Below are 13528 nucleotides of genomic sequence, written 5' to 3'. Positions count from 1 at the left end.
ATGACTATATTTTATCACACACTAAACCTGAAATAAAAGAACTACTACTAAATGAAAAACGTGTGGATAATGGAAGACATTGAAAGCATCTTCAAGATCCAAAAAGCAAAATTTAAGAAAAATCTGCCTGAAAGAAACCGTCACAGCAAAAACATCCACTGAGAAGGGTATGCTTGCTTTCCACAGGAGTATACCATCACACAACATCAAGGTGGATAAATTTATGCCAATATTGACATGCATGAGATGCTACGCACTCGAGGACCACACCACCAATAACTGCCCAATGTCAAAAGATTACACTGTGTGTTTCGAGTATGGAAAAATTGTACCTCAGACACACACACACACACACACACACACACACACACACACACACACACACACACACACACACACACACACACACACACACACACACACACACACACACACACACACACAAAAAAAAAAAAAAAAAAAAAAATAATAAATAAATAGAAAAAAATAAAAAAGAAAGAAAAAAAAAATAATGCCTTAACTGTTCAGGACCACTTAGAACTCTGGCAAATAAATGTCTCAAAAGAAAAGACATCAAAGACAACAAAAGGAAAAAGAGAATACAGGAAACTATAGTCAGGCAGTGAAATCCAACCAGAGTAACAATACTTTACCCCACGTTTCTGACTGGTTCAAGAAAGAAACAGCCTCGACCATACTAACCTGTATTATCCACTCATACTTCGACAACTTAGCCAACCTTGGGACTTACAATACTGAACTAAACAAAGTATTCAAATTAAATAGTATCCCACCAATAATTATGCCTGACAACCCCCTCAAAAGAAATCCTAGACTTGGCAGCCTCAGCACCAGCAACTGCCAATCTGGACAAACAACAAGAAATTGAGGAAAGCGACGTAGAAGAAGAGATGGAAGAAGTAGATGTCGAAGAGGAGAATGAACAGGAAGAAACACCACCATTAAAACAAGTGGGAAAGCAATAGGTCTACAAATAATAACAAAAAAGAGCATGGGATGGCCTAAAGGAACGTTGTACCACAGACGAATTCTAGAAGAAACAGAGGAAGGAAAATACAAATACATATTCACATTATGAGCTTATAAAGAAGAAGAGAGCTACGAAATACTAAAATTCAATGATCTAAACCTGAACGAAGTTTGGGTAACTGAAGATGACTCTAGATTCAGTAAAATAGGGAACGGGTTGTACCAAGAAAGAACACCACCAACCAAAGAGCGAAAGCAACAAAACACAAAACTTTCTCTAACTAAAATGCAACACTCTACACAATTACCCGCCTCCTCCAAATGCACGATACACACACATACAAACTTCCATATGGACAACATTTTAATACTCCAACACAGCGTCAGACACTGGAGTACAATCAAAACAACACTCACCAACCTATATAGAGAAGGAAACCCAAACATTATCCTGTTAAACAGTCATGGCCTGAAAAATACTGCAAACCTAAAAATACACACCTACACAACATACCTTATAAATTCCAGAGACGGCTCAGCAATTTTAGTTAAATAGCATCTGAAACATAAAGTAAATGATAAATATGACACAAATATAATACTAATAACTGCTGAAACTACAACAGGACCTGTAAACATAGCCACCACCTAATTACCCACGAGAAGACAATTCTTGACAGTTACAGCTTTAGAAACATATCCAACATATATAATAGGGGACTTAAATGTATACCACCCATCAATAGACAAACGAAGTAGCAGTAGTGTTGGCAAAGCACTGAAAATGTTTATCGACCATAACAAACTTATACACTTAGGCCTAGACTTTTCAACATTCATAGCACATAACACATCAACACCAGATATTATACTCTCAAACAACAAAACCTACCACAATGTAAAAATTATGCAGGGACCCACAACACCATCTCACCACTTACCAGTACTCATAAACATCACATCACACCCTGTAAGAACACCAACACCACCTACTCACTTAATAAGAAAGCAAACTGGGAGGAATTGCTCAAATACACAGTACACAGAACAAGTAATATCAATGCAGATCCACACACTATACACACTATATACATCAATGCAACACTGGATAGATGCAATAACAACATCTGTGAAAAACAGTATACCAGTATCAAAACATAAAACACTACTCAAACCCGTTTACAATAAAAAAGTTAAAGAATTGCAATGGTGTGCAAAAAAAAAACTACCAGACAACAGTTTAAAACATGGCTGGACATAACACAACATTCATAGCTTACAATAGCTTAAGCTAAAATATTGGGGTTTACACACACACACACACACACACACACACACACACACACACACACACACACACACACACACACACACACACACACACACACACACACACACTCAAGACACACACACACACACACACACACACACACACACACACACACACACACACACACACACACACACACACACACACACACACACACACACACACACACGCACACTCAAGACACACACACACACACACACACACACACACACACACACACACACACACACACACACACACACACACACACACACACACACACACATTCCTATCGTTAAAAAAATCCTGGGCAAGGCTACGAAGAGAACTAAAAGGGCCCCATCTCGTGGCTGCAGGGGGTGGGCGTGAGCGTGGACGCTCAGTGGGCGCCATAACTAAGCACGCTAACGAGCGTGTCGAGGCTGGGCCGGTCTCTTGGGTCCTCGGCCAGCGCATGGCTCGCCAGCATCTGTAGTATGCCGGCGCAGGGGTGTGTCTGCAGGTGCGGGTGGGCGCGCCTCATGAAGCGTCCCAGGGAGTACACATCGGCCTGGAAGGTGACAGGGCCGCAGCGCTCAGTACCCAGTTCGCCTCACTCGGCTCCGCCTCTGTGAAGGGGATGCACTGGCCCCACGTCGATGAGGTGCACCGCTGGGGCTCCTCCGCGGGTCTGCCTCACCATGACGTCCCCCTTGAGGTCCAGGTGCACCAGCCCCTCGGCGTGCATCTCGCTCACCCGCACACGCGGCTGCTGCAGCACACGCGCCACTTGCTCACTTCCTGGCCGGGACTCAAGGAAGCTTCCCAGCGTCAAGACGCCACAGTAATGTCATGAAATGACTCCCTTCAGGAGGTGAGTGCCGCCCGCGCCCTGCAGCATGGCCACGGCGTACGCCTCGTCCAGGTTGTCCTTTTCTAGCGAGGACCTCGCCGGCGAAGTCCACCAGGTCCAGCCACCCGGAGGTTCCCTCGCCCAGCTGGCGCAAGGAAACCACCGGGGGGGCGGTGTCCAGGTGTATCCAGGGCAGGCTTGAGAAGCCTGTCCTGTAGAGTTCGCCGGCGAGGCCCGGGATCTGTGGAGGATGCCTCTGGCCACTTCCCAGTGCCTCATCCTGCCAGCATTCACTCTCCTGAGGAGAGCACGTCCTGCTCATCAGACAAGGGACGGCTGGCTGCACCTCCTCCACGCCAGAGGCATCCTCCCCCACCTCGTGGCGCAGAAATGGCAGCGAGGTGGGTTCCCGGAACTCGGATTTGCGCTCTCTTCTTCCAGAAGTGAGGTGCTCTGAGGCCCACCCCCCCAATATTTAATATTTAACACGAAATTGTACTATATTGAAGGCAGCACCAAATCCATGCTGTACTGCACGACGCTACATCTACACTACACTACATTACACATTACAATACACTACATTACACATTAAAATACACTACAGTATACTTCACTACACAACACAACACATTACAAAACACTACACTATACTGCACTTCACAAGACATTACAGTACACTACACTACACTACACTACACAACACCTTACAATATAGTGGCCGCCCCTCCTTCTCTCTCTCTCTCTCTCTCTCTCTCTCTCTCTCTCTCTCTGAAATAAGACAATACCACAAAATCCCATTAAAAACCCCATTAAAAACTCCATAAAAACCTATTAAAATCGGACGGTAAGTCATTGAAGAAGTAGACTGCACAAAGTTTCTTGGTGTTGAGGTTGACAGACAGCTTTCTTGGAGAAAGCATATTCACAATATCAGCAATAAATTAAACAAACAGTGCGACATTTTCTACCTTACAAGAAAACATTTCAACACCAGTTCCCTAAAACAGATTAATTATTCACTAATTTACCCACTTCTCACATACTGCCGCTCGGTATGGGGAGCCGCTTGCTAGACACGCGTACACCGAGTAATACTAGCCCAAAAAGAGGTTATTAGAACAACCTCACACAAAGATGAATATGCTCACACCCATGCCTTATTTAAGAGCCTAGACCTCCTCAAACTTCACGATATCACTATATACACCTGTGCAATTTTCGTATATAAACCTATTCATAGTCATAATAATGTAAATTCATTCCATTATAATACGAACGGAAGATACAATTTACTTAACCTACTGTACTTTGAATACCAATGTGCAATACTAGTCAATCACAGAGGTCTATTAGATATCCTGGTGTAAAGATTTGGAACAGACTTAGAAACAAACAGACCATATTTACTTTTAAGAAATCTATAAAATCATATTTGCTAAAACAATAGTGTACTGACTACATAGCATACGAGTATATTGAACGAGTATATTTTTAACATTTGACTGTGCTGATCTGACTTACGGGTAGCAGGATTTATCATAGCATATTTTTTCTCTCATTTGTATGTATGTAATTACTGTAAAACCATTTTCCCTTAAATATTAAGTTGCCTTTAAGAGAGTTTACGCTCTCACAAGGCTCAGCTGGCTTTTTATTTATATAGTGTACTTTATGATACTGTCATTTTACTGGCTAAATAATCTCTCTCTCTCTCTCTCTCTATCTCTCTCTCTCTCTCTCTCTCTCTCTCTCTCTCTCTCTCTCTCTCTCTCTCTCTCTCTCTCTCTCTCTCTCTCTCCCACTATCGCAACACCGTGCCTCTGTATCTACCCTGGCATTGAGTCTTTACATACAGCTCAGCCCAGCACAGAGCCTCTCTGTAGCTCAACGCTTCTGTCTGTAAGTCAACATTTATTTATGTAAACGGCGATGCCAGCATGCTTACTCTTCGTGGTACTCGTATAAAATATTTTGCGCCACATGACACGGTCGCTATGGTCGCCTTGGCGTGAGGATCAGCCGACCCAGCACTAGAATGTAACCTTTGTACACCTAAAGTGGACCTTCCTGGCCTTTCTTTTACACGGTGTTTGGCTTCGCGTTCTTCCGTAACACCGAACACCACGATCCTATTTTGTCTGTTTACGGTCGATCACCTCAAGGAGTTTGTTGCTTAGCAGTGACTTGTGCCTTCTCATCTGGTGCCTCCAAACTGTCAGTCTTCTTGCTAGTGGCGGAGTTCTTAAAATACCAGCTGCCTTATTTCACCACTTACCGCTTGAGGTAAAACACACACACACACACACACACACACACACACACACACACACACACACACACACACACACACACACACACACACACACACACACACGACACAAGACACACACACACACACACACACACACACACACACACACACACACACACACACACACACACACACACACACACACACACACACACACACACACACACACACACACACACACACACACACACACACACACACACACACACACACACACACACACACACACAGATAGATAGATAGATAGATAGATAGTTTATTGACCACAGCATATACAGTACCTTTACATACTATAATAAAAAAATAATTCAAGCAAAATACGCAACGATAAATTAACATATTCATAACTGCAGTCCACATGATTTTCCTGAGGTAATATCGTAAATTTAACTCCAGCCATATCTAACTTGTGTTCCGTCTAACAATCAATACATTTACTCCTTAAATACATTAAGAATCTCATGTGTTATCTTAATGCAATTTCTGGTAATAATTGTTCAGAAAATAATTGTGTCATCGTAGAGAACTGGTACAGGTCCGTAATGTGTTGAGTAAGTGGCACCACTCAGTGCCATGCTGCTCGGTTTGTACGTCGCCACTTGGACACACACGGTCTTCAAGAGGCAGGCGGCCCCTGCCACGGCGAATCCACCTGCTTGTCTCACACACCAGGCAGTGACCACTGGTGCACATCTTAGTAAATGACAACCTGTGAAATTCATCTATGACATGTCTCTTTCTGTATACATAGTGCACAGTCATAGCAGGGTTAATTGATTGTTAGGTCACTCTTCTCGAAGACTGTACATAGTGCACAGTCATAGCAGGGTTAATTGATTGTTAGGTCACTCTTCTCGAGGACTCACTTTGTCTCAGTGTATTACTAACCTTTACCTTTGTTTCACCTAACGGGGTTACATTCTCAGTCACAAAAGTTCTAATGGTATGACCTGTACAGGTTTGTGAGTTGATTATTAAATTCATTACAAACCCAATGGATCGTCATTATAACCTCGTGTTTCCTGCCACATAGTATAGAAAAATTTATGTTGTCTGTATTTAGTGAAATCTTGCAAAGGAGGGTAGCTAGACACAACATATATTACGTCGTTACAGGTAGACTTCCTCACTCCTAATAACCTTTTCAGACGCCAGTTATATAACTATCATAGGCTTAACATCTGTTCCAAGCCAAGACTCACAACCATATAACAATGGTGACATCAGCGCAGCATCGAAGACACATTTTTTTCACCACAAAGGGCACATTATTGTTCTTATTTATAAAGGAAGCAAATTTAAGAGCATGTGACATTTTGGCATTGGCATGAGCAATCACGGCGGAAGATACAGAGCCATCCATCACTGGTGAACACCGAAGCAAGGTAAACAAACATACGACTGGCAGTGCTCTACCGTCAACCCGTTCACTACCACTGCCTCTAAATCACCTTTCTTGCCTCCAATAACGAAAAATTTAGTCTTTTACTTGGTTGATTTTCATCCCATATTCTTCACAGTAATCCTGCAATAAAGCTATTTTTCTCACCGTATTACATTTGGTCGTTGCTAATAAGATCGTGTCGTCCATCAAAACTAGTGTATGCAACCACTGCAAAATCTCGTTTTAACCATCCTAATTAAGTCATCCACAAACACCACAAACAACAGACATGAAGTGGGAGATCCTTGTCTTACTCCCACTGTCATCAGTATCGTAGCTGTTCAAATAGGCTGTCTGTGTGGACATAAATAGCAATTAACGTACTCGGCATCACCATTCAACAACCCAGGCGTTGCAATACTTGGAACAATTTATGTCTCGGAACCCTGCCATATGCTTGTCTGAAATCCACAAAAGTTACAAACGGTTTAACTTTTTTCCGTGTTGCCATATCGCATAGTAACCTTAGTGAGACTGTGCATCCTCTCTTCTCTTGTCCACCAGCCTGTTCCCTGCAGGGTGGAAACCATTGCTTTAGTCGAGAATACAAAATCATGTCATAAAGCTTGGCAAAATTATTCAAAATGCTTATTCCTCTATAATTTTTGACATCGCTTCCATCACCCTTCTTAGAAATTGTAACTACTTTAGCTTTAGACCATTTGAGTGCATAAACGCCCTGTAAAAATAAGGTATTAAAGATGCTTGATACAAAGACAATCCACTCAGCTGGCAACACTTTTAATACTGAAGGGGGAAGACCGTCTGGCCCACAGGCTTTATCATGTTTTAGTAATTTCGTTTGTTCTTGAACTTCCAATGGTGAAATTGGGTCATCTAAAACAGGAATATATATATATATATATATATATATATATATATATATATATATATATATATATATATATATATATATATATATATATATATATATATATATATATCCGACCTTAAGACATGTTCAGTAAGCTTTGGCATATTAGGCAAATTGAAATTAGATTCATAGTATTCCTTAAAGGCCATGTCAAAGGGAAAAAAAAAACGAATCACTCCTAGTAGGTTCACTACAGTATTCTTTCCAGTTAATGGCACTCCATAGTTTTAATGGCACTCCATAGTTTGAAGTAATCTTTGTTTCGTAACAATTTTTCGTATCTCCCTAAACTAAACTAGAAACATCTACCTATAGAGGTTCTCTGTTGCTCACATCAATACAGTTATACAGAGTGTTAGATGCAAAGTTAATAGTTTCACCTATATTCTCTATCACTGTAGGTATTTCAAACGTATTTAGTTTATTGAGGAACACATCCCTCTCAACAGAATTCCATTTCAGAGGCTTTTTAACAGGTCTGTTGGCGTTACCCTCATGACACAGTACAGCATGGTTACCAAGGCGTTGGGCACGAATGCCTAAGCTTACAATATCTGTGCCTGGCAGACTCTTAGTACTAGCGATGGGTGAGTGGTCAGATGGAAACAACTTTCTTCGAAGCACCGAAAATTCAGTCACAGTACTCAACACCGAAAGGCTCAACACACAAGTGTCTAGTTCGGAAATCCATTCATTACCCTTGATATAGGTCTTATTGCTCACGAAGTGCTTCTTGTGTGCCTTTATGTTATTAAGTACTATCATATTAGCGTCTTTACATATATTTAACATAATAAATGCATTCTCACTTGGGACACGCACGTCATCTGCCACAGTTGGGTATAAAAATAGTCCCTGTTTGGTATTTCTACATTCTTCAACAGGTCTCGAACTTTTAAACCAAATCTCGCATTCAGATCACCAATTAATCTTTTCTTGAATCGAAGCAAATGAGTCATGAGAGAAATACTCTGAGTCTGGTGGTGGTATGTAGCAAAAACCAAACAAGCACTTGGGTGCAAAACAAAATTGAACCCACCCTTGATCTTCCACGCTCGTGTCCATACCTGTTACATATTTATAAAAGTAATCCTTCACTAACAACGCTGTTCCACCTCGCTGAGCTGACACTTTTACATCACTTTTATAAGTCACATAACCAGGGAAGGACACTGAAAGTGACGTTTTCACTTCATTTAAGCTCATTATGTCATATTCCAACATCGTGCTTTGAACATCACTTTCCAGCTTAGTTGTAACCCCATTTACATTCCATGACATGATCTTAATTCTTTCTGTATACTGTGGTCTTATTTTATAAAAACCCTGCTGCTTCCATTCATCAATCGCAACGTTGTCCCGGAACAGCTTCCTTTCCGGGGCGTCCAAGCGAATTACAAATCCAGCATTCTCAGGACGCTCCTTCTCCCGTCTCTCCGCTTCATGCCGTCGCCTCCATTCCACCCTGATGCTGGGATGAACGTCCTTCTTGATGAAAATTCTTTTAAATTCCTCTTCAGACTGCTTCAGTCGTGCCGTCTTGTCCAGGATTCTGGCTCTTGCTTCTTTACTGTTAACTTCAACAAGGATGGGTCGCCGTTTATCACCTGTATGAGTTCCAAGCCTGCGACTCTTTCTCACTTCTGCAGGGTCCAGTTTTTCCCAGATCTTATTAAGCTTTGCCGCGTCACATGTTGCACCGTCTAGTGTTAAGTTTTCGTAAGGAACTCCTGTGACAAATATGTTCTCTCTTTCCCTTCTGTCTAATATTTCCAGGTAGACACACACACACACACACACACACATATATTCATATTCATATTTTTATTGACCACAATTTATTTATTCATTTTTTTTGTACACAGCACAATATACATTAAAACATAAAATGGTCCACATAATATAGAAACTAACACAAACGTGTGCACAAACCTACCTAATAAGGAAAAGCTCCTTGTTAAAACACCAAACATTAACGCACTCTACATAAATTTTTAAAGAAATTAAAAGTCTAAAAACATAAAATAACTTCTAAAACACAGTAATAAAGCTAATAAAAAACAAAGTTAATTTTCAAACTAAATATAAAACCTTAAATAAAACTGGTAAGAATTTCATGAACTATGGTACAGACTGTGGCAACGTCAGTCCTCTCTATGAATAAGTTTTCTAAGGTTGACAAGTGGTATCGCTGACGTATATTTAAAGTTCTGGCACAATCTTCCACTACATGTTCAGTTTGTATCTGGCCACAGGAACACGGGCGTTCTTCCACTGGCAAACGACCTCGGCCTCGTCTGCTCCAGCGGCCTTCCTCGATAGCGAGGGAATGAGCACTGACTCGAAATCTTGTCCATGATATTCGTTCACTTTCATTGATTTTCAACTTAGTCTTATATATCTGATGTACTGCCAAATCAGGATTTATGGTGTTGTACATTTTTACTCTATTAGACTCGGAAGATATTGTCTTTGACTTACACACACACAAGATACACGTACACATACAACTCACACACGCACACATACAAGACACACACTCACACACATACAAGACACACACACACACACACACACACACACACACACGTACACATACAAGACACACACGCACATATACAACACACACACACACACACACACACACACACACACACACACACACACACACACACACACACACACACACACACACACACACACACACACACGTACGCATACAAGACACACACACACATACAACACACACACACACATACAACACACACACACACACACACACACACACACACACATAGAACACACACACACACACATACACACATACAACACACACACACACACACACACACACACACACACACACACACACACACACACACACACACACACACACACACACACACACACACACACACACACAAGGCACAGACACACACACACACATACAAGGCACAGACACACACACACACACACACACACACACACACACACACACACACACACACACACACACACACACACACACACACACACACACACACACACACACACACACACACACACACACACACACACACACACACACACACACACACACACACACACACACACACACACACACACACACACACACACACACACACACACACACACACACACACACACACACACACACACACACACACACACACAAGGCACAGACACAGACACACACACACACATACCAGGCACACACACACACACACACACACACACACACACACACACACACACACACACACACACACACACACACACACACACACACACACACACACACACACACATACCAGGCACACACACACACACACACACACACACACACACACACACACACACACACACACACACACACACACACACACACACACACACACACACACACACACACACACACACACACACACACACACACACACACACACACACACACACACACACACACACACACATACACAAGACACCTGCCGAAACGATAATTACTCCCAGTGAGGTCTAAAGCACTGTTCAGGGGGTGCTGTGAACTTATCATTAAATCCAGCTGTGACCTCACTGAACGTTTCCCTTTGTGTCTCACAACACAAGGGGGCAGTCACAGCCTGCCCTCTAAAGACAACTCTCTTCCTCCACACAAAATACAAGCACCTATTAACACACACACCCTTCACTCAAAAATTTTAAAATCATCATGGCGACTCCTACACCAGACTCTGAGTCCCCATCTGGGGAGGGGACCATAAATGTCTCCAGGTTGGACTTCCTTTCTGTCGACGATCCTTAGTGTCTTGACACCCCCCTCAACTTTTTCTTCATTAACTTCTAGAACATTCGCGGTCTAAGATCTAATTTTCAATCTGTATAACACCACCTCTCCTCTTCTAAACCTCATATTCTTTTCCTCACTGAAACTCAGGTGTCTGAGGCAACTGACCGTAGCCCCTTTTCTGTTTCCTCCTACTTTCTCTATTCTCATTTTCGATCCAAAGCTGGATGCTGCGTTTATGTGCGCAATGACTTAACCTGCTCTCGTGCCCACGCTCTTGAATCTTCCGAGTTTACACCATCTGGCTACGACTACAGAGTCACTCTCATACTAAATTTATCTGTGCTGTATACCTCTCACCTAACTCCTCTGACTATAAGAAATTCTTTGAATACTTAACTTCCAAAGTGGAGCACATTCTGACCCACTTCCCTTTTGCAGAGATCTCCATTCTTGGAGACTTCAATGTTCACCACCAGCTTTGGCTTTCCTCTCCCTTCACTGACCATCCTGGTGAACTAGCCTACAACCTTGCTATCTTCCATGACCTAGAACAATTGGTACAACACCCTACTCGTATTCCTGACCGTCTTGGAGATACGCCCAACATTCTTGACCTTTTCCTGACCTCTAATCCTTCTGCTTATGCTGTCACCCTTTCTTCTCCGTTGGGCTCCTCCGATCATAATCTCATATCTTTATCTTGATCCCTCCTCAGGATCCCCCTAAGCGAAGGTGCCCCTGGCGTTTTCCCTCTGCTAGTTGGGGGGACCTGAGGAGGTATTTTGCTGATTTTCCTTGGAATGACTACTGCTTCCGTGTCAGAGACCCGTCTTTGTGTGCTGAGCACATAACAGAGATGATAGTGTCTGGCATGGAGGCGTACATTTCTCACTCTTTTTCTCGTCCTAAACCTTCTAAACCTTGGTTTAACACAGCTTGTTCTCGTGCTATACATAATAGATTGGTGGCCCATAAAAGGTTCTTAAGCCTTCCATCACCAGAATCTCATGCACTTTATATTTCTGCCCGGAACCATGCCAAGTCTGTTCTCCAACTACCCAAAAACTCCTTCATTAACAGAAAGTGTCAAAACCTTTCAAGATCTAACTCCCCTCGTGACTTCTGGCATCTAGCCAAAAATATCTCCAATAACTTTGCTTCTTCTTCTTTCCCTCCACTATTTCAACCAGATGGCACCACTGCTATCACATCTATTTCTAAAGCTGAACTCTTCGCTCAAACCTTTGCTAAAAGCCCTACCTTGGACGATTCTGGGCTTGTTCCTCCCTCTCCTCCACCCTCTGACTACATCATGCCACATATTAAAATTTTTCGCAATGATGTTTTCCATGCCCTCGCTGGCCTAAACCCTCGGAAGGTTTATGGACCTGATGGAGTCCCTCCTATTGTTCTCTGAAACTGTGCCTCCGTGCTTGCACCTTGCCTAGTCAAACTCTTTCAGCTCTATCTGTCAACATCTACCTTTCCTTCTTGCTGGAAGTTTGCCTGCATTCAACCTGTTCCTAAAAAGGGTGACCGTTATAATCCCTCAAACTACCGTCCTATTGCTTTAATTTCCTGCCTATCTAAAGTTTTTGAATCTATCCTCAACAGGAAGATTCTTAAACATCTATCACTTCACAACCTTCTATCTGATGGCCAGTATGGGTTCCGTCAAGGCCGCTCTACTGGTGATCTTCTGGCTTTCCTTACTGAGTCTTGGTCATCCTCTTTTAGAGATTTTGGTGAAACTTTTGCTGTTGCCTTGGACATATCAAAAGCTTTTGATAGAGTCTGGCACAAAGCTTTGATTTCCAAACTGCCCTCCTACGGTTTCTATCCTTCTCTCTGTAACTTCATCTCAAGTTTCCTTTCTGACCGTTCTATTGCTGCTGTGGTAGACGGTCACTGTTCTTCTCCTATATCTATTAACAGTGGTGTTCCTCAGGGTTCTGTC

Source organism: Scylla paramamosain, chromosome 33, assembly GCF_035594125.1.
Source record: "Scylla paramamosain isolate STU-SP2022 chromosome 33, ASM3559412v1, whole genome shotgun sequence".
NCBI classification, from domain to species: Eukaryota; Metazoa; Arthropoda; class Malacostraca; order Decapoda; family Portunidae; genus Scylla; species Scylla paramamosain.
The sequence above is the reverse complement of the archived record's forward strand: the minus strand, read 5'-3'. Positions refer to the sequence as shown.